This window comes from Ailuropoda melanoleuca, chromosome 5, assembly GCF_002007445.2.
Source record: "Ailuropoda melanoleuca isolate Jingjing chromosome 5, ASM200744v2, whole genome shotgun sequence".
Taxonomy (NCBI): domain Eukaryota; kingdom Metazoa; phylum Chordata; class Mammalia; order Carnivora; family Ursidae; genus Ailuropoda; species Ailuropoda melanoleuca.
The window spans coordinates 129,314,892-129,337,688 of record NC_048222.1 but is presented as its reverse complement, the minus strand read 5'-3'; positions in this window follow the sequence as shown (position 1 = coordinate 129,337,688).

The following is a 22,797-nucleotide window of genomic DNA, read 5'->3' as shown; positions in this document are numbered from 1 at the left end:
AAGTTCTTACACAAAAACAAGAACGGAAAGAATAGATGGAAGTATGTAAATGGTGGTATAGCACAAGAGGACCTAGGCTTCTCAAAGGCACTTTTGCCCACTAAAGAGGCCATCTCATACTGTCCAGTTTCCCCCTCTCTTGTGAGATGGTAAAGCATTTAGAAAGTTTAAAAGTAAGAAACAAAGTAACAAAACATATTAAATGAAATGCAACCCCAGATCTCAGAAATAGTTTGGATAATACAAACTTTGAATTTACAAAGATTTCCTGAGGATGACATATGAATTAAAGCTACCAATCCAGAAGCAGAAATAATAAATCCTTGAATGTGCTTTTTTTGGGTCACCTTTGAAATTAAGTGACTTATTTCTAGCTTCAAGAACTTACTTATTGGCCAGACAGAGATAAACTAAAGGGAAATCTTTTTTGAGATGCTGCCAAGTAAATATGTCCTGAAGCTATTTGTTATAGTCAGAGCTCTGTCTATTGTAAGTAATAGGAAATCTAACTCAAGCTGACTTGAGCTTACACAATCAGGGATTCCAAGGTAGACTGGATTGTGGCCCAGCTGGATCCAAGCTCAAATAATTAAGGTTCTTTCTTTCTCCATCTCTTGGCTCTGCCCATCCTTGAGGGATACAGTGCTCTGATTGGACAGGTCTCCTCACATGCTCTGCGCTCCTGCCAAGAGGAGGAGTTTGCCTACCCCAGCCATCTAGATTGAGAGTGAAGGAGTGGTGGTTTCTGAAGGAGAATGTGGGTTTTGTTTAAGAAGATGGGGGAAAGGATTCTGGGCAGGAAAGCAAGTTTTTAATTACTATTTTGCAATGAATTGGTATTGGAATTTTAGTTTATCAATAGCAAGTTTTGCAGGGAAAGACAAATGTTATTCAGAAGTCAAAATAAAGAATTCTAAATCCAACACTGATGTATCTTGAACTTAAGATTTTTTTACTTAATATACCAGTTAAGTTTTGAGAATTGGGTTAAGATTTTAGTCTTCTTTTTTCCCCAAAGATTTTATTTATTTATTTTATTTTATTTGATGGGGGTGGGGTGGTGCACAAGCAAGAGAAGCAGGAGGAGGGAGAGGGAGAAGCAGGCTCCCCGATGAGCAGAGACCCATTGTAGGACCCTGGGATCATGACCTGAACTGAAGGCAGATGCTTAATTGGCTGAGTCACCCAGGCGCCCCAAGATTTTAGTCTTCTGTTCAATCATTCCAAAAGCTAATTCCATTTCTAAATTGAAGGGGATCTGTGAATTCACATATGTCTAATGATCAAATGTAAATTGAAAAAGGAATGAGATTGAAACTGGAGACATTATGTATATTTCCAAATCAAAATGATGACAGATTAAAGATAACAAAGCAAAATTCTTGAGTGAAACTATCTATTATGCTCCATCAAAATGGCAATTAAAAAGCCCAGATGTAAAGTACGTGACTTAGCTGGGTTCATACAACATTTCTGACTGCTTGTCAGAAAAGACAATTTAGTTATGGAGTTGACTTCATGTATTGGAAAGCAACAGTGTGTTTTATTCCCTTTCCTTAAGAAGTTTCTATTGAAATCTTCTAGTCACAAGATGCTGAGTGCATTAAGTTACTGGAAAAATTTCAAGAGGAGTTCCTATGAAGTGAAAGGCATACTTCTAATTTCTATTTCTAATACCAGAACTTTTTATTTACTGTAAGTTCAGGGATTCACCTTTTTAAGAACCCAGATCTCTAGATCTGCATGAATTCGAGATTGCCTCATTTTCATTGGCACAAAGAAAGGACGTTAGTTTCTTTTCCCAGAAAAACAAGACATCCGTTATTTCAAATAGAGGTTACTTGAAAACATGGCAGTAATTTATAGATACTATGTAATTGTAAGACACTTTGTTATTCCAAAGGCTGAAGAAAAATTACCCATTTAAGAGGTGGTTTATCTGAGACAAAATTATGGCATTGCTTTGCAAGGAGTTTTCTTGCATCTCATGCAATCCCAACTCCTTTTTAAGTTATCACCTAAGTAGTTGTGCAATGTTACAGTCAGTACAGATGGCAAATCCTAGGATGGGAGTGAAGGTCTTGACCAAACGAAAAGATGTTTTTTAAAAAACCCAATTCATTCAATATCATCTTTTTATATCTTATTAAGCAGGCAGCATCCATCACACAATGTACAATAATAATATATTACTAAGAGAAAAAAAAATGCATCTGAAACAAAAACTGTGGCTGGTTCTCCCTTATAAGGAAGAGGTGCATATTCATTTCAGTGGAGAAATCAGTCTCTATGTGGCTGCTTTCTTCCCACAGAGACAATAGATGAGATGGGGGCAGGGGTGAGACTTGGGGCAGGAACCCACCATCATACTCTTTGGCCATTTGAAAGGGGCTTGATCCTGAACTGGGGAATAGGGGTTAGGCAGCTGTAGAGCGCTCTTCCACCCCATCAACAATAGGAAGAACCATTGTCACTGTGAATGTTTTCTTGTTTGCGGCAGCGGAAGAGGGAGGCAGAGCCAGAGCTAGGCAATTTGGTGGGAAGCTGGAGTTGGTGAAATAGCCAGGGATCTTCAGAAGAAGAAAGTCTAGCATTACATTTTAAGTTGTCTGTGTGATGTAACACAAACTGGTATAGAACCTAACTCCTAACCTTGTGCAAGTTATAATCAAGTTGGATAGATATGTAAGTCTTAAAAAGAGAAATAAAAAGCAATCAATGACATTCCAAGCTAAAAAACCAAACAGCCCAGTTAATGTGGGGTACTGTAAAATTGTGGGCTGAGAAAGATCTTATGGGATCCCGGGCCAGCTCTTCAGAAACTATGTGCGTTTGGGCCAGTCATTTACCCTCCCTCAGTCATAAGTGCCCATGGCAATGTGGGCATAGTAAGAGCGCTTGCTTCACCCACCAGAACATTACCCTGCATCTTAAGTGAGATGACAAATGGAAAATTGCTTTGTAAACTGTACGGACTTATATCAATTCCTGTTATGATTCTAGAATTCTAGTGCAAACATGACTGTCCCCTTGATACTTGAAAATAGCTCATCTTCCGCATCAAACGTCAAATGCCAGAAGGTGAGATTATAACTGGTACATTCAAACAAGGCACCATTCCCGTCTTGTCACTGTCACTCATCTACTCATGTGGGGAGAATTACTGGCAGGAGAGCAAGCAGCAATTGTAACAAGGGGTATGGATGGCAGTGAGGAAAGATAAAAGAGCAAACACAGCCCATCCAAACCCTATCCTGGCTCTCGCACTATTGGTTATGGAATCAGGCAGTTTTATACCCTGGGCATTTCTCACAAGTATATTTTTTATTCACTCCATCACCTGCATTCTTTCAGGTGCTTGTCACCTCTTGACTGGGCATTGCATCAGCACATCACTCCATTTCCCACACCACCACCGCCTGCTTGCTTTCTAAATGCAAATGTGATCTTGGTGCTCCCCAGCTTACATCCCTAGACTGCCTTCCTGATACCTGGATAGAGTGTAGAGTTCAGTCTCAGCAGAACTTCCACAATCAGCGTTCCCCGTGTCTTGCAGCTCCTCAAATAAGCCACAATCAAAGCCACATCTTTGCACTTGCCCCTCCTTTCCTTGTTTTCTAATGATTTTTCACCCATCCTTCCAGATTCAATGCAAGAGCAGCCACCTCTTCACAGCCTTCTTCCTGCTCTGCTCCCATCCCTGTCTCCGTACCCCACGCACACAGAGGTGGTTAGGGGTTTTCTCTGACCCATTAACACATTATGCCTACTCATCTTGTGGCATTTTCCAGAGGGAATATTATTATTTTTCTCCTTAGTAAACATTGAAAAAAAAAGTATTAACACTGACTTAAAAATTCCCCATATTAGCTCGGTTTTAAAAGATGACTGCATTAGCAATATATTCTAGAATCACAGCTTGCTTGTAATTTTCTGTCTTATGTACTCAGCATGGAAATTTTTTCAATCAGAATAACTGAACTTGTAATCTTTTAAAAGAGGTGTCACTAGCTAAATGGATTCTTGTGCTTAGAAAAACTGAGAGTGCAGTGATTAACAGAAAAATTCTAAGACATTTCTTTACCCTCATTTTCATGTCAAATCTCCTTTTTTTTGAAACCTGCACTAAAGTTTTGACTCCATTAGTTCCGACATTATTGGCTGCTGCTATCTGCATAAGGGCAGTGTCAAGAATGCTGAGCTGTGAAAACCAGCAGGGGTGAAGGCGCATGGAATAGGGAATATTTCAGTATGAGAAACTCTCTAAAGGAAGAAATCCAGTACCCAGAGACCGGTATCTGGTGAAGACATTTGTCTGACCATGGGTATAAGTCAAAAGCATCTCATTTATAGTGGGCAGGGTAAAGGAGGTCAGTGTGGGACATAACTACTTCAGCTGCTTTTTCTGTGTAATGGCAACTATCACAGAATTCTATAGAAAAAGAAAGTGAAATGCATTAATCAGTGACTCATCCTCTGAGAAATGACAATTTACACTAGACTAGGTGGTAGCACTGAGGGGGCATGACATTCAAATTGGTCTAGCTTTCTGAGTGGAAACTTTTAAAGGGAAATGGTAGCCTTTTCCCCTTTCTCCAGTTTTATTTAGAGGCTTCCTTAAGTAGCACATATCCATTAGAGTCCCTAAATAAACCTTGCTTTCGTGCAAAGGCTGGGATTATTGCACTTTTTGAAAGGACAGAGGAGACCTGCCGATAAAAGGGCAGGGCGGCAGGACATCTTTTCCTTTTCATCCACTTTGTCAGTACTCTCGCCTATGCCCTCATCATCCTGTGACTGGAACACTGCAACTGCCTCAAATGCCTCCCATCACCGCGGTCTACCGTTGGCTCCAGCCCTTGCTGGGCCGTGCAGTTCCACATAGTGTCACCTTGCAGCACCCGGTGCAAGGTGCTCTGCCCATCTCTCTATTAACGTGCTAGCCTTCTCTGATGCCTCAGCCTGTGATGCCTGTGCCTGACAGTATGTATGGACAGAAGCCCCTCTCCTCCATCCCTTGGGTGGATAGATCTAAGGCTCATTCTACATGGTTCTCCAGGGGGCGCCATTTGCATCAAGCCCCTTTGCCCACAGGGGTGGCCAACTAGACAACGCACCATTGTATTGGCTCTCTTCCCTCCCTGTTTCACTCTACCCAGTTCCCCATCCTTGTTCGTTAAGATCACTTCTCAAAATGAACTACCTGCCTGCATGCAAACCTTATCTCAGGGCTCTGCTTCCTGGGAACATGCAGGCTCTCCCAACTGGTCTATAACAGATACACGTTTTCATTACTAACTGTGATGGGTGGAAGTATATTTTTAGTATTTGCAATAATGAAGTTTCCGCTTCTACTTTGTAATGAGGTAGGGGGCATTTATTCAGTCCAAGGTAACTCAGCACCTTTTGGTTAAAGAAGTCTCTTTGGATTATTACAGTGTCAGTCCTATAGCATTTAAGCTGGGCCAGTTCTGGGTTCTTTCCCTCCCCTTCTCCTGCACTTCTTTCCAGAGACCATTTAAGTCCTTAGATACTTAAATATCATTCTGGCATCTCTTGCTTTTTCTGGTATTTGTCTTCCTCTTTCCTAGGGCAATAATCCAGAATCTCATGGTCTAGTAATAGTAAGAGATTGTAGGGAAAAAATTACAAATAAGAAAACTATTATTAGGTGCCTGGGTGGCTCAGTCAGTTAAGTGTCTGCCTTCAGCTCAGGTAATGATCTCGGGGTCCTGGGATCGAGTCCCACATCAGGCTCCCTGCTCAGTGGGGAATCAGCTTCTCCCTCTCACTCTCCCTCTGTGCTCTCTTCTCTCTCTCTCAAATGAACAAATAAGTAAATAATCTTTAAAAAAAGAAAAATATGATTAAAAATATTACAAATATATTATTTCTTGTCAGGTCTCTCCCCCCTTTTCCATGTCTACTTCATACCATTGTTCTAGTGCCATTTTTTCCATGTCCGTTATCTACAAAGGAACCAAGAATGACATCCAATTTATTCCCTCTGATATTGAGTTTGAACTTGTCTTCTCTTCTTCCAGCTGCACTTAAAATTGGTGTCTACATCCCTTGAAGTGAAGGAGGGTCATAGATAACAAAACTTGGGTTAGTGTTAGGAAGGAAAAAATGGGTACTAGAGAGGTGACCAGCAATAGTGATTAGAGTTGCCACTGTGATATGCTCGTCTTACTGTCCTTCATGCAAAAACAATGCATGAGTTTGCTCTTGAGTACACACATAAACTACACTTCCCAGTTCCCTTGCAGTCAGGTTGGAGCCATCCGACTATGTTCTAGACAGTAGAATGTGAGCAGAAGTGATTGACACCCCCGCGGGGCTTGGCCTCTGAAAATCTCCCATGCGCAATCCTCCGTTTACTCATCTCTTCTGTGGTAACCTTGGGAACCACACATGGAAGATGATGACATCAAGAGATGGAATGAGTCTAGTGCTCTGAATGACCGAGAAGAGGTAAACCCCTTATTCCCTCCCTGCTCTTGCCCCTGCCACATTAGATTGGGATGTAAGTGAATAATTAAGGTTTACTGTGTTAAGTCACTGCCATTTGAAGACTGTTTGTTATAACAGCTAGTGTTACTACCCTAAGGCAGCCCTCAGTATTATTCGTGGGAGTTCTCCTGTCGAAAATGGATACTGTCTTCCCTCTTTTTTCCCTAATCAAACTCCTACCAAAGGGTAAAAACTCAGCTAAGGGTCCTACATGATCCACAAACTTTTCAATGATCACTACAGCTCATTATGATAGCTCTCTTCTAATTCCTACGGTCCTATTTAGACCTTACATATGTACTGCTTTGCTTTATTATTTAGCTTTTCATGTGTGTTTACTTCCCCAACCAGATGATCAATTCCCAACTGGAAAAAACTATCATTATTTTATGACTGTTATTATTATTATTTGACCCCCAAAGCAATTATCACCAATCCCTGTAGGTGGTATCTCAGAAATAAAAAGTCAGAAGTCATATGTAAGGCTTATAAATGTCCTATAAATATCATCATATGATTCTAGCATGGGCTAAATATAAGAATTCGACCCTCGTAATTCTGGCTTACAGGTACGACAACAAATTCTCTGAGGATACAATTAATTCCTATATATAAATAAACTGTTCAGAAATACATTTAATTTGTTTTTTCCTCAGGGGCTAATTAATGTTAGCATTTCCTCTGCCTCTCCCCTAAATGCATACTGAACAATATCCCAGATTGTGAAAGGAAGGATTAGAACGTGAGATCTGTTTGAAATCCCCCACACTACCGGTTTCCTGTCACCGTCACCCGTATTTAGCTTCTTGTTTGAAACGAAAGTCAGCAGGTTTAGTACAATCTGTGCTAGATTTTATGAGTCTACTTTTTCAACAACAACACTAATAAATACTTCTTTGCATTCCGAATCTCTTTCTGATCCCAACTGTTAAACTGTAATATTCATCTCTTTTCTAATTGCGACGGTAGAAGCAGCTGCTAATATTTATCATTCAGGTGGCCGGGATTGATTTTGCAATGAAGCAAAGGGGTTGGGGAATTACTGTTTTAAACATAAAGATTAAGAACTCGAAAAAGCACATATTCAGAAATTTTAGACAAGTTGTTCTTTGAAGATGTTGGAAACCATTTTAAACTGGAAAATAAAAAGTTGCCTATAAATTTTGATGTTCTAGAAATGTGCCAGTTTCAATAGTGCAGATTTCTCTGAACTCCCCTATTGATTCAGCAGGGCTTGGTGCTAGCAACTTGCTTTTCTGCCCTGTCAATGCACTTTCATTTTGAGCTGGAGAGAATACCTCTGCAATGGTAGAGTTCATGCCCTCCAGGCTTTGGTTTTTTCTCCACTGAAGCTACTTGTATGGAGATCAGCTCTGCTGGTTGCACCAGCGGTTCTAACAATCACACAGCATCCAGTCTCATCCTTTTCAAGTACCAAGTGCAACATATTAATGACGAAGAGTACATTTTCTAACCTTTTAAGGAATACCTTGAAATGGCCCAGCAACGTGGAACAAATATCTAAAAAGCAAAGGAACATTTTTTATGGGCAGTCTATCATTCTTGCATTTTAATTTCTTAGCAGCCATAATTGAACTTCTGGTTCACAGGAAGGAAGGACCAGAACTAGGATATACATACGTTGGTTCATATATTTTTTTCCTCTAAAAACTCTGATGTCAGAATTGCCTTTTAACGTGTGGTCAAAGGTTTTTTTGTTTGTTTGTTTTTCCTTTTATGTAGCCACCTTAAAGACTTTGAGCAGAGGTTTTTTTTTTTAATTTTATTTTTTTAATAATTTTTATTTTGTTATATTAGTCACCCCACAGTACATCCCCAGTTTTTGATGCAATGTCCCATGATTCATTATTTGCATATAACACCCAGTGCACCATGCAATATGTTAGCGGAGATTTTTTAAACTGTGTTTCTCGAAGCCACAGGTTTTCCATGGTGGGACTTCAGGGCTGCCAAAACTGGGGCTGAAGGTGGGGGCTTTTCTTCCCCTTCCTACTGCAGTAGTTCTGCTTTTTATCTGTTTTATATCTGGGTTTCTACATAACATTTACAATTACAAAAATGGCTTCTGGGAAGAAAAAATTCTAAAATCCCTGGATGTTGGAATCATGGAGATGTTTATTTTCCTCTAATCAGTGCAACTCATTTTTCTGTACTGAAATAACCAAAAATGCCATGTTGTAGGAATGTATAGAGGACATTTGCTCCCCATTTCCTAGCAGCACCCCGATTTCCTTTGGGGAATTACCTGTCTTCCACTGAACATGATGCTGGCAGACAGTGAAACTAGAGCCTTCCCTCCGTAACAGCTGAAGTGACCTGATCCTTTGTCTCAAAGCCCCAGGCCAGCAAGAGGGTAGGCTTCCCCACTCGGATTCTCTCTCCTGGTTGTTGGAATCTGTCGTGAGGGATGCAACAAAGCAACAGAGGTACTTAACACATTTTTTAGTGGTACCCTTACCTCTCAGGAGACCTTGCTGGGATCCCTCCTTCTTGGTCTTCCAGAGCTGCCTTGGTGCCCGCCCATTTCCAAGTTGGACTGCCCAGCATTCTGGCAATTTAATGAGCCCCTGATAATCCTTCCACCTGCACAGTTTTTCACACTGTGTGTCTTCAGTTTCCTTGCCTTGTTCTTTCTTATTTCCTTCTGGATCCGACCATAAGCGCCTTATGGCAACCCTCCACTAAAATGTAGCTACTTGCTGTCCTTTGGGATGTATCTTTCTGTTCATATAAGGGCTTTGGACCACTCACATGCTATCTCCATCTACTCTAATACATACACTTACCCCCTCCCTGTTTTTTATTTGTTCTTCCTGTGTTGGTGCTGATATCCCAATATATCCCTGATTCCCTATTCAGTAAAACATTACCCCAGCAACCATATGGAAGTATGTAGGCCTCAATTGTCTGCGAGAGTCAGAACACCTGCCAGGAAGGTGAAGGTGAAGAAGGTCAGAATTAAACGCAGAGAATCAAGAAGGCAGGATGTCAAAACACAGACGGTGAGGCGGCAGATATTAGAGAAGGGGCAGAAAAAGGGCACAAAATCTAGACACACAAGAATTTAGGACTAGGTGTCACTGTAAATTGAGAAAATTATCCTGAGGTAAGCTCTAGTTTGTATAGGAGCTTCTGTGTATTTTGTGCCAGACAGGGACTGTTCTGGTGAAGATGCCTAATCCCTCACCCTCAGTATGGATTTTTTCCAAATTCTATTTGATTTTCATGAAGACAGCACACCATTTTATTAACACAATGAGGACGATAAGATCTCCATATGTTTTTGAATAATGATGGCTGTCATTTATTGAGTGCTTACTATATGACAATCTCTTTGGAGAAGTGCTTTGAGTGTATGGAGAATTGAGGCTGAAAGAGGTTAAATAACCTGCCCAAGTAAATGGGAAAGCTGAGATTTAAGCTCATGTTTGTTAACTCAGAGCCCAAGTTCTTAATCATTGAGCATCCATACCATTAAGTTGGACTGGGCTCTGCAATACATGCATAACTGTGTCTTCCAGCTCCAAGCTTCCTAGCTGGCATAAGGCAGCGTTCGATAAATACATGTTGAATAAACACGTACAAAGGAGCCTGTTAACTCTCATTTGGCATAAGAACAGGCATAGTGGCCCTTGTTTGCCCACAACAATACAGCTGCTTCTGGAAATGCTCCTTCCTCTACTCTAACCATATGCAAATAGGAGCTGCCCTTCACTTAGAAATCCCACTCTCGTGCCTCCTCTGATTGGCCCCAGTGGCCCTGCTTGGAGCTGATTCCAGCAGGTTTGGGTTCAGCGGCAAGAACACAGGCCAGGCCAGAGTCCTCCCCGCCTGTCTTTCAACGGGGACCAGGGTCTCAATCTCCCTCTGGTGGTGAAGCTAGGAGATGTCTGGCCTGAGAGCAGCTGGTGGTTACATATCCATGAGGAAATAGGTCTAAGAATATAAGCTGACCTATAGACAGAGACCAAGTGATTGAGAGACAGAGATCGTGAGGAGAGACGGAGAGAAAGTAAGCATGGCAGAGTCTGAGAGCTGGCATCAAGTTGTTCTAGAGTCCCAGCTCCCCCCTTGCCCTTACCCAACACTAGTCGGGTTTAGTCACGTCCAAAATAGTTCTGACCAAGATGGTGGGTTTATAAACATTTCTAATATATTAAGCCCATGTTACACTGAGAGAAAGGGGAAAATACTTCATCTTCTGTCTCTGCATATGGCATGTGCTTCTCCATCTCTAAACATAGACTGTGCAGTACTAGAAGGGAGGATAGTGGGGGGATGAACAGTGCAGAGAAATAAATTTTTGGAATAATTCACCAGTAACACTCCTGTTTTCTTGTCTCCCTCACCAACTGCCAACAATTTCACATGCAAAGAAGCTTTCCTGACCATTAGGTAGTGAGAAATGATTTTGTTATAGTGTCACGTATTTCTACAGAATAGCTGGTAATAAAGTGTGTTTTGTTTGTTTGTTTTTTACTCTGAAGAACTCTAGGGAGCATAGAGGTTCTTTGCCACCTTGGACATGAAGAAGTAAACTGAGCTTAACTTAATTCATCATTAAATCATTTTATAATAGTTAAATAATTACTATAGAATTACTATTAACTATTGATTTGTATAATAGGTAAATTAAGAGATAATTCTTCCCTTTACAAAAAATTCATCATGGAATTGCTGCAGAATATAAGATAAGATATTGCACAATTTACAAGATCTCCTCTTACAGGAAAACCAAAGATTACACTGTGTCCACACATTTAATTCATGTACGACTTATTAAAAATATATTTATTTATTTTTTAAATAATATTTTTTATTATATTATGTTAGTCACCATACAGTACATCCCTAGTTTTTGATGTAAAGTTCCATGATTCATTACTTGCGTATAACACCCAGTGCACCATGCAATACGTGCCCTCCTTAATACCCATAACCAGCCTATCCCATTACATGAAGCTAGGCTGCCCAAAACAGGTGTGCAGCTTGTGCACTGCTCAATGACACCTGGCTTGGGGCACAAGTGGGAGCCAAAATCCAGCCCTCACTGCTCACCCTTAGCCATGTGCCCATGAGGCTGCCTCCACCCATTCAAAAGCACCCATAGACCAGCAGTGGCCCTACCAAAAGCCAAGCAAACCTACCTGGGACCTAAAACTCTGAAAGAGAGACACGTTCTTCTGAAGCACAGAATAGAAAAATGACAGAAGTAATGCTTTCCCTATAAAAATTAAGCACATAAATGCCCAATAAGTGCTTAATAAACTAAATAAGAAGGTAAGGGTTTTCTTGATAAAGAAACTAAATAAGAAGATAAGGGTTTTCTTGATAAAGCCAAAGGGAAAGTGATAGCAAATGTCTTAAATTATATGCTCTTATTTCTTTGCATGGCTTATTTCTTCCTTGTAGTTGGTTTTTGCCCACCTGACCCAACAGTGTTAGGATTGATGACAACCTGATTACATCCCTTCTCTTGTCAAATAGGGACACCAGGAAAGTAAGACGCTTATTTTAACTTTAAAAAGTTTTCTTATTTACCGTCAGTGCTTCCCTCCTCCGTCCCTATCCCCACAGCTGTCCTGATCTTCATGGAACACATGACAGATGGGGAAATAGCCCCAGTGAGCCACATAATCACATCCTCATCACTGGGGTTTCGATTTATCAACATTGACAATATATTCCTCTCTGTGGCTCGCCACGGTTTGCTTTTTTATACCACAGAAAGGTTCTGGACCTGCTTACGGTGCTTTCTATAAATATCAGCCACACATTCCAGCTTTCGAAGGAGCACATTCTGCTAAACATAGACTGTGGAGACAAGTAATCCCTGTTTTTCTTGCTGTATATTATGGATGCTAATTCAGGCTGAGTTTTCCTTATTCCATCTCAACTTGACCTTGGTTATTTTGGGTCTTTCCACAAAGGTCACCATAGTACTTCTAGCGCTCTATAGTTCATACCCAGGCCAGGAGTATCTGCAGTCCTGGGATTCTGGAGCCTCACAGTTGTAATCACCATCAACTGGAAGGGCCCCTGGTTGTTAGATAGTCTCATGGATATTCTAATCCCAAACCAGGGGTTTGGGAGTCTCTTGGCAATTGCAAGAGCCATAAGCCACTTGAAAGTTGAGGTCTGGATATTATCGACCTAGGACTTCCCCAGCTGAGGCAGAAAGACAGACAACTTGGCATGAATAGCTAGCTAGTCCAAGGGGTCTATGGAATATATGAGTGATACAAAAGGCTTCAAGTATGATGACTTGATCCTCCTAGTCAATACCAGTATACAGGATGATCTGGAGAGTACAGGATGTGATTTGGTTAAATCTATTCTTTCTTTTTGTTTGTTCCTTTTGTTTTGACTTCTTATTTTTTCAAAAGCATATGACATTCGGCGCTAGAAATGTCAAATAGAAGTCTTTTGGAGTTACTCATTATTGACTATTTTGGATAAATGTTTTCAATAAGACCCTTACCTCTTTCTGTCCATATTCTTCTATTTAGCTATAAAATGCCATTGGACTCATCAGTCATATCACATTTCCCACTAGAGTGTCATGGTCTATACAGTGCTTTTCAGTTTCCAAAAATGTGACCATACATCCGTTTCATCACTGATCCCCAGGACAGTCCTATGGACAGGAATTGTCATTTCCATTTTAGACTTGAAGAAACTGAGATAAGACTGAGTATGTGACAGGTCCACAGAGGACAGCCTGACCCAAATCCTAGCCTAGCGATTTTTCCATTTTAACCAGTGTCTTTTGTCTTTACAACTGTTGTAACTTGCAACAGGCCTTCCAGTAAGTCACTTACCACCAGCCAAGGGAACTCGCAGTGGTTGCTTAACCTCTCTGAGCCTGAACTTCCTCTTCTGTAAAATGAACCCACATTTTGCTCTCTCATTTTATGATCCAATGATAGACAGTGTGGGCCATCAGGAATCTTTTTTCCTTCCATGTGTAATACAAGTGTGATATGTGCATTATATGCAGAGGAAACTACAAAAGTTGGATTTTTCTCCTTCTTCTCTGTCTTCATTTTCCTTTTACCATTCCGTAGTTGGCTGCCTTTGGTGAATGATTTACTACCATTCAATTCCTCAGATTGTCAGCAACTAAGTAAAGAAAATAGTGCTGTTCTCACATGATTTTATTGAGAGTTAACATCTTCTGTCTTCATCAAGTAAATCCTAATACAGCATGTCCAGATAGCACACTAAAATCTTCTGGAAAGTTAGATTGGTGGTTTTTTCCCTGATTTTAGGTCCATCTTATAGAATTTTGTTGGCTTCTATGTTTGTGTTGGGAATAGAGATGCTAATTTTTTTTTTTTCCTTTTTTTTTTTTTTTTTCCTTTTTAAACCTTGATTCTAACCTTGTGATGCATGTGAAGCTGGTAGTTGCTGGAAACATAATCGGAGAAAAGATGACTTTCCTGGTTGATTCTCACCTAAGGCAATAGATTTGCCCATACATTTAAATCAGAGGTTAGAAAAGTGTCTTTCCTAGACCGATAGCATCAGCATCAGCTGGAAATGTGTTGGAGAGGCAAATACTTAGACCTCACCTTTGACCTGCTGAATCAGAAACTCTGGGGTTAAGACCCTGAAATCTTTTTTTAAAGCTCCCCTCCCATACGATTTGAAGCACTCTAAAGTTTGAGGACTACAGAGTTGGATTTTTCTCCTGTTAGGATATTTTTTCATTCTAAACTCCCCAGGAAGGCTCTGTGGAAGTGAAATCACTGAGAGTATCTGTTAGTGGAATGGAAGAAACTATAAGGCCACTGGGGCATAGCTGTTACTAGAGAATAACAATTAGCTACCACTCCATTATCTCTTAAATTTTCTTCTTGCTACCTTAGACAGACACTATTAATGTCCTTTCCTATATTTTACAGGTGTATTAAACTTTTGTCTGTCAATTAACATCAATACATAACATAAAGTTTATAAACCTAAATCTTAAGATACATGTAACGAACAATGTTCAAACCCTAGTTCAATTCCACTAAACTGAGGCCGACCCTTTTTCCGTGATGCCATTGTGATGTTAACTACATAGTAAATCCAATTTTGTCTCTTTCTTCTATAGGCTCTGTCTTGCCAAATATTTCTCTACGCTGCCAATTTACTATTCCGCACAATTTCGTAAGAGACTAAGCCTAATTACCCTGAGGAAAAAAACCCTCCCAAGGCACTCGATTTTGCTTATTAATTCAATTAATAGAAGAGTCCTTTTCTGGAAAAGACTTTTTCTGTTTTGATCAGTACTTTAATTTCCAAGATTAATACTCTCAAGCTTCCCAAATGTGCAGGTTTAGCCTTAATTCATTGACAACTTTATTCATGATAAGAAGGCAAGAATTTGGTTTGGGTTGTGCTACTTACTATGTGTGCGACTTTGAGCAAACTACTTAACCTCCAAACCTTGGTTCTTCTTCTGCAAAATGGGGGTCTCACAGCCAGAGTTCAAAATCTGGAGTGGAATTCCTTTTTTTTTTTTTTTTTTTAATGTAACTCACTTCTTTCTCCATCCCTGTTTTTCAGCCTTTGAGAGGAGGAGACCCAAGTGCTTTCTCTTCCCATTTGTCCTGGGAAGACAGTGGAGTTTTGGTGTCTGTATTATAGGTTTGTATATCAATCCTAAACTTAACACTCACCAGCTGTGTGACTTCGGACAATTTACTTAATCTCTTTAAGCTTTAGTTTCCTGATCTATAGAATGAGGTAATAATAGTACCTATCCTGTAGTGTTGGAGCGATTTGTAAAATGCTTAGTCTGGCACGTGAGGAGTGGTGAGTGTTCAAATGTAACTATAATTATAATTGTTGCCTCTCTTTCTTAGCATATATCAAGCTTGGTAACTGCCCCCTCTTTGGACCAGACCATTTGTCATTTTTTTTTATAATAAAGAGACAAATTATAAGATTTGACTTCCTTCTACTTTTTTTTTTTTTTAATCAATTCATTGTCAAGCTCTATCTGGCTATTGGCCATTCTGTTTGAAACTCACTTTTTGAAGTTGAAGATGGGACTTCTCAACCGATGATTGGCTTTGACCCCTAGAACTAGATGGTTCATATGCGGACAGATGACCAAGGGCTTTTTCTTATGACTGTAGCCTGAGGCCAAATTCATGCCAATAGACCACTGGTGGTTTTTTTCCTAGAACAGAAATTATGGGCCACGGTGACAGCCAATCACAAAATTCTTTTACCTTACGTTGAGAGATTAATTCCCCTCTTCTCTACTTTTTGTGGGAAGAAAAACCAACAAACATGGTTTCTAAACAAAGGGTTTTAAGGAAGAGCTTTGCTGAAGATACAAGCTCTTCTCTTGCGGGAATGCAGTCTGTCTCTGGGAGGCAGTACACAGACCTTGCTTAAGTGTCTGCCTTCCGCTCAGGGCGTGATCCTGGCATTCTGGGATCGAGCCCACATCAGGCTCCTCCGCTATGAGCCTGCTTCTTCCTCTCCCACTCCCCCTGCTTGTTCCCTCTCTCACTGGCTGTCTCTATCTCTGTCAAATAAATAAATAAAATCTTAAAAAAAAAAAAAAAGAACAGTAAGCAATAGGGGTGCCTGGGTGGTTCAGTTGGTTAAGCATTTGCCTTTGTCTCAGGTCATGATCCCAGCCAGGGTCCTGGGATTGAGTCCTGCATCAGGCTCCTTGCTCAGCCGGGAGCCTGCTTCTCCCTCTACCTGCCACTGCCCTGCTTGTGCCCTACCTCTGACAAATAAATAAATAAATAAATAAGATCTTAAAAAAAAAAAAAAAAAGAACAGTAGGCAATATACTTAGATCAGGAAAAATCTTTGTTTGTCCGTACCTAGGGTTTTTGTTCCCTCATAGAGAATTTTCCTGAATGCCTCTCATCATGAATCTCACAAACTTATTCTGAAACCATACTGTGTTGTGTATATGTATACATGTCCTACTTAGGCAATGCTAGTTCTCTCCTTTATATATTCCGGATCCACGCAGAATCCTCAAACAGGGTAACTGAGAGGAGTTTATTGGGGGCCTATTTACAATAGTATAGGCTGGGTAAACGAAGAACTACCAGGAATGGGGAAGTCCCCTGAGCCAACAACCCCCGGGCCAGAAAGGCAGGACAATGGAACAGTTACAGGACCTGGACTAAGAGCTATAGTCTTTGTATAGTCTTTGGTAGAGAAACTCAGCAGCTGCCAGCATAGCCCAGCACACTTTCCACCTTCCAATCTGTGGTGCCTCTACGGCTACCTCACACTGGCCAAAATCTAGTGCTGGGGAAGCCTATTGATGCCATCCATAAAGGTCCTTAAAAGTCCTTGTGTTAGTTTCCTAGAGCTGTTATAGCAAAGTACCCAAAACGTAGTGGCTCAGAACAACAGAAATTTATTGTCTCACAGTTCTGGAAGCTAGAAACCTAAAATCAAGGTATTGACAGGGCCATGTACTCTCTAAAAGCTTTAGGGAAATCCTCCCTTTCCTCTTCCTAGATTCTGATGATTTGCCAGCAATCTTTGGCATTTCTTGGCTTTTCAATGCATCTCTCCAACCCTGTGTCTTCACATGGTGCTCATTCTCCCTGGGTTTCTGTCCTCACATGATCTTCTTCTCAGGACACCAGGCATATGGGAGAGGCCCATCCTATTCCAGTATGGCCACCTCTCAACTAGTTACATCCGTAATGAACATCTGTGATGACCACATTTCCAAATAAGATCACATTTTGAGGTACTGGGGATGAGGACTTCAACATTGTCTTTTTGGAGGGACACGATTCCACCCACAACAGTCATCCTTCCAGATGGGGGTGGCTGCAGAGCTAGCATAGAGGAGCAGGCAGGGAAGAGCTGGCACACTCTTGCTTCATCAGGTCCTTTGTGATTCCCATTCCACAGTGTCCCAAACCTTCTCTTATTAGGCTTTGAATCCTTCTTTCCTCATTTTATTTATTTTTTCTTTATTGAAGGTAACATTTATACAGAACAATTCACAAGTAATAAGTGCATAGCTTGAAGAATTTCTACAAACTCAACATATATTGTAAACAGCAACTGGATCAAGAAACCATGTTAATAACACCACAGAAACTCCCCTCATACTCCCATTCAGTCTCTACCTTCTCCCAAGGGTAACCATCATTCTGGCTTCTAACACCATAGAATCACATTGTCTGTTTTGAACTTGATCTAAGTAGAGTCATACTCTTTTATGTCTGTCTGGCTTTTTCCACACATAATGTCATGTGTGGAAAAACATACGATGTGTGTAGTTGTAATTTGTTCATTCTCACTCCATTATATGAATATCCCACACTTTATCCATTCTGCTATTGATGGACACTGGCATAGATTCTAATCAGAGGATCTGATGAATAATGTTATTATGACCATTCTTGTAGATATCAGGGGTGAAAGCATGTGGTGATAAAGTTTCATGCGTATGACTTTTTTGACAAACATCCTCTGGAAAATCTTGCTCACTTCCTAGTCAGAATTATTTGTACTGTCCTTAGTGCTCTCAAAGTGAACACTTACCACAATGTATAACATGAATTAAGAGCATGTGTATTTCCTACCCTATCCAATAACTTTTTGTGTGTGTCTGTGAGTTTTTCAAGGACAAAGATTCTACTTTATGTATCTTCATATCCCAGCATGTGCCTGCTACTTAGTAGGTATCTAATCAGTTTTTGAGTGAGTGAGTGAGTGAATGAGTGAATGGATGAATAAATGAATGAATAGGGAGGGTAGAGACACCATGAATCAGGATTTCAGGATGGAAAAAGGTATGATGACAGATTCAGCTCATCCTCAAGAGTCTGACATACTGGCATCATCTTGTGTTGTCACCTTTTCTCTTCCACCCTCTTTTCTTCAGGGTCTTGTCACCACTCCCTCTTCACTGCTTCATTTTAGGATTAGATATCTCTGAAGAATTCATTTTCCCCTCTTCAGTAGCATCTTCACTACACAGATACTCCTGACCATGGATTTCATGCATAGTGGGAATTTCTCTAATACTTTAATCTCTAATACTTTAAATCTTTTTCTTCCATGTCTTCTCTTTTGATATTTAGACGTGATTCAATTTTTCTTTACCATGCAATATATTGAATTTTCTGAATCAGTGATTTATGTACTCTGAATCAGTGATTTATGTACTTTGCTTCCATTCCATCTTCTCTTCAAATCTGCAGTTCTTTCAAAATTCTCCGTGAATGCCAAGGCCTCCATACTCTCCTGGGACTCTAGGCTCCCAACATTGGAGTGCATCTTAGTTACTGCCTCTCTGTCCTTTTCTCGCCTTTCCTCCTCAGTTAATCACCTGCCAACTCATTCAGTACTTTCCCCATTAATGCCTTTCTGACTAGTTCCAGAGTCACCATGTTAACCAATATCCAACCCACCTTACACGTGTTCATAACAGCCTCTTAGTTGGGCTCCTTGTCTGCATTTTCCCCCCTTCCAGTTTATCCTTCACATACAGAATAGTTTTTACCATCTGCTTATGAGATGAGAGAGGCTCCCAATTGCTAATCAGATCCAGCTCAATTGTGTCCAATCATTATTTCTCCTTACCTAGCATCATCACTGTGCCCACGCTGGCAGAACCTGCTTCTCCTATCTTTCCAGATGCTGTCATTGTGCCTTTGATCACTCCTCATTTGACAAGAGGGCTAAACTTTCAGCATGAAATGAAACTGGATTCTGAACTGGCTTTCCAATCACCAAGTGGAGATCACCTCAAAACACAAGACAGGAAGGGTATTTTGATAGCATATGCTATTTTGATAGCTTTATTATCCTTAATTTATAAAACTTTCAAACTTAGGATTCAACTGGTCAAGCTGTTATTTTGCGACCACAAAAATATGTCCTAACGCTGTAACCTCCGCTTCACATGTAGTAGGCATATTCCAAAAATTAGGTCATGAATTAAGTTTTAATTGCATCAATCATTTGTAAATGGGCTAAAATATGACTAATAGCCCTTTTTACTAAGTGAAGAAGTATACTAGAAATCAAGTCATTTCACAGTACCTACGCAAGTCATCATTTGGTAGTAAAGTCTTATCTAGCTTTGCTATATAAAATATTACATGTTTTTCTGAAAAATGACTTCAGCATTAAAAATCAAAGATTAAAACTTGGAGTCTTCTCTTTTGTTATGGATACATTTTAATTCTACAGCAGAAACAAGAGACTTATTTTATTATACTAATTATGGTAGCCAATTATCTCTTTGTAAAAGAGGTTTTATATAACCTATTTTAGAAAAAGCAGTTAATAGGCTATTTTGGTTTTCAGCATCCAGAGATTTTGCATCTTCATTTTATATCATAGTTATATATTGTAATCAAATTGAGTTTTCTGCACGGTTTTATTCAGAGAAAGTTACTGTAATTTAAAGAGAATATTAATCCCTGCCAGTCACCAACATGAATATAGCTCAAGATTGGTCCAATGATTCCTTGTACTGTATCCAGGGAAAGATTACAATACAGCCTGGTTGGGGCAGGACTGGTCTAGGCCATCTCAAAGACAGTAGCTTTATTTTATGACTACTAAGAGAAAAATTTGATGGATGTACATTTGCTACTACTTGGTTTTGTAGCCAAACATAGTTTCTTGGGTTTTTTTGTCTTACTGATGAAGTCAAAGACGTCCAGTTTTGATTGGTGCTGTCAGTTTGATTCCTGACTTTATCGAAAAGCCATTCCAATAATGCTAGTGTTAGCCTCAGCTTAATAAATTCTTCTTAAATTTGTTATCTTCTGCTTTAGGAGAAGCTGCACTAGAGTTGAAGCATATTAGTGATAAAGGCATAGGTCCATGCTGAACCAGCTGTGGGGAAAAGGAGCTTGGCTTTCTGAGTATTAAGTTGATTATTCACAGATTCTTAATTGAAATCTCTACATTGAAATTTTAGCTGAAGAATTGAGATATTTTTCTACATTACTATACAAAATTCTCCCTCCTTATAAAAAATCTACTGCCGTGGAACTAGCTCATTGTCTTTTTTTTTTCTTTTTCAAGTTTTCTTTAAATTCCAGTTAGTTAACATACAGTGTAATATTAGTTTCAGGAGTAGAATTTAGTGATTCATCACTTCCATATAATAGCCAGTGCTCATCACAAGTGCCCTCCTTAATCTCCATCACCTGTTTAGTACATCCCCTACCCACATCCCCTCCAGCAACCCTCAGTTTGTTCTCTGAGGTTAAGAGTCTGTTTTATGGTTTGACTCTGTCTTTTTTCCCCTATGTTCATTTGTTTTGTTTCTTAAATTCCACATATGAGTGAAATCATATGGTATTTGTCTCTCTGTGACTGACTTATTTTGCTTAGCATAATATACTCTAGTTCCATGCACACCATTGCAAATGGCAAGATTTCATTCTTTTTGATGGCTTAGTAATATTCATACACACACACACACACACACACACACACACACGTGTGTATAGTACCTCTTCTTTATCCATTCATCAGTGGACATTTGGGATCTTTCCATAATTTAGCTATTGTTGATAATGCTGCTATAAACATCAAGGTGCATGTACCCCTTCAAATCACTGTTTTTGTAACTTTGGGTAAATACCTAGCAGCACAATTACTAGGTCTTAGAGTAGTTCTATTTTTAACTTTCTGAGGAAACTCCATACAGTTTTCCAGAGTGGCTGCACCAGTTTGCATTCTTACCAACCTTGTAACAGGGTTACCCTTTCTCCACATCCTCACCAACATCTGTTGTTTCCCGTGTTGTTAATTTTAGCCATTCTGACAGATGTGAGGTGATATGTCATCATGGTTTTGATTTGTATTTCCCTGATGATCAGTGATATTGAGCATTTTTTCATGTGTCTGTTAGTCATCTGTATGTCTTCTTTGGAAAAATATCTTCTTGTCTTCTGCCCATTTCTTAACTGGACTACTCAGTTTTTGGGTGTTGAATTTGATAAGTTCTTTATGAATTTTGGATACTAAGCCTTTATCAGATACATCATTTGCAAGTATCTTCTCTCATTCCGTAGGTTACCTTTTAGTTCTATTGATTGTTTCTTTCACTGTGTAGAAGTTTTTATCTTGATGAGGTTCTAATAGTTCATTTTTACTTTTGTTTCCCTTACCTCCATAGACATGTCTGGTAAAAAGTTGCGATGGCTCATGTCAAAAAAGTTGCTGCCTGTGCTCTCCTCTAGTAGGATTTTGATGGTTTCCTGTTTCACATTTAGGTCTTTCATCCATTTTGAATTTATTTTTGTGTATGGTGTAAGAAAGTGATCCAGTTTTATTCTTTTGCATGTTCCTGTCCATTTGTTGGACACCTAACACCGTTGGTTAAAGAGACTGTCTTTTTTCCATTGGATAGTCTTTCCTGCTTTGTCAAAGATTAGTTGACCATACAGTTTTGGGTCCATTTCTGGGTTTTTTATTCTGTTCCATTGATCTATGTTCATTGCCCTATTAATAGAGATAATGGTATACACAATTTTTATAAGCAATATATTACTATATGAACAATAATTACTATTATAACTACTAAAAAGTGGGACCCTCATGGTGGAGACAGTGAAACAAAAGTTCCTATAAGCTATCATGAATAGGTAAGCAAACAAAAGGTCCAGCAGTGTTCAGCAATTTTTCTAGATGAAGGACACAATATCACACCTATAAACAGAATCCTGAGCCTTCTAGGTTATTTATAAACTCTTTCTGGGATTGTGATAAAGACACTTCTCAACTTCTGGAGCTTAAATCTTTCAAGGGTTTGTCCTTCTATTAATCATTTACATCATAGGTGGTGTGTTCTAATGTGAATGCTTTTCATCTGAGTTACTATTGTAGCCAAAATACTTCAAAAATGGCAGTATATATTTATATTCTATAGAAGCTGTTCAGTGTAAGCATGGACATAGTTTAGTGCCTCCAACTTTTGGGATATCAAGTCACCAAAAAAGCAATACTTTGAAAAACAAGATTCAACTCCCACTGAATGACCAATTTGCCAACATTTATTGATTTATCAAAAATGGTGTTTCTATTTGAATAGGAATGTTCAGCTTTAGTTACTGGTGATAAAACATTCAAAATTAATGCTGATATGTCATTTGAAGAATTGGCCAAAAAACAAAAAAAAAACAAAAACAAAAAAACCAACCTTTAAAATGCTTCAAGTTTGAAGAAATAGAAACCATCACCCAAAAAAGTAGTCAGAATAATCCTACCACATATAAAATGTTTTTTAAAAAATTAGTT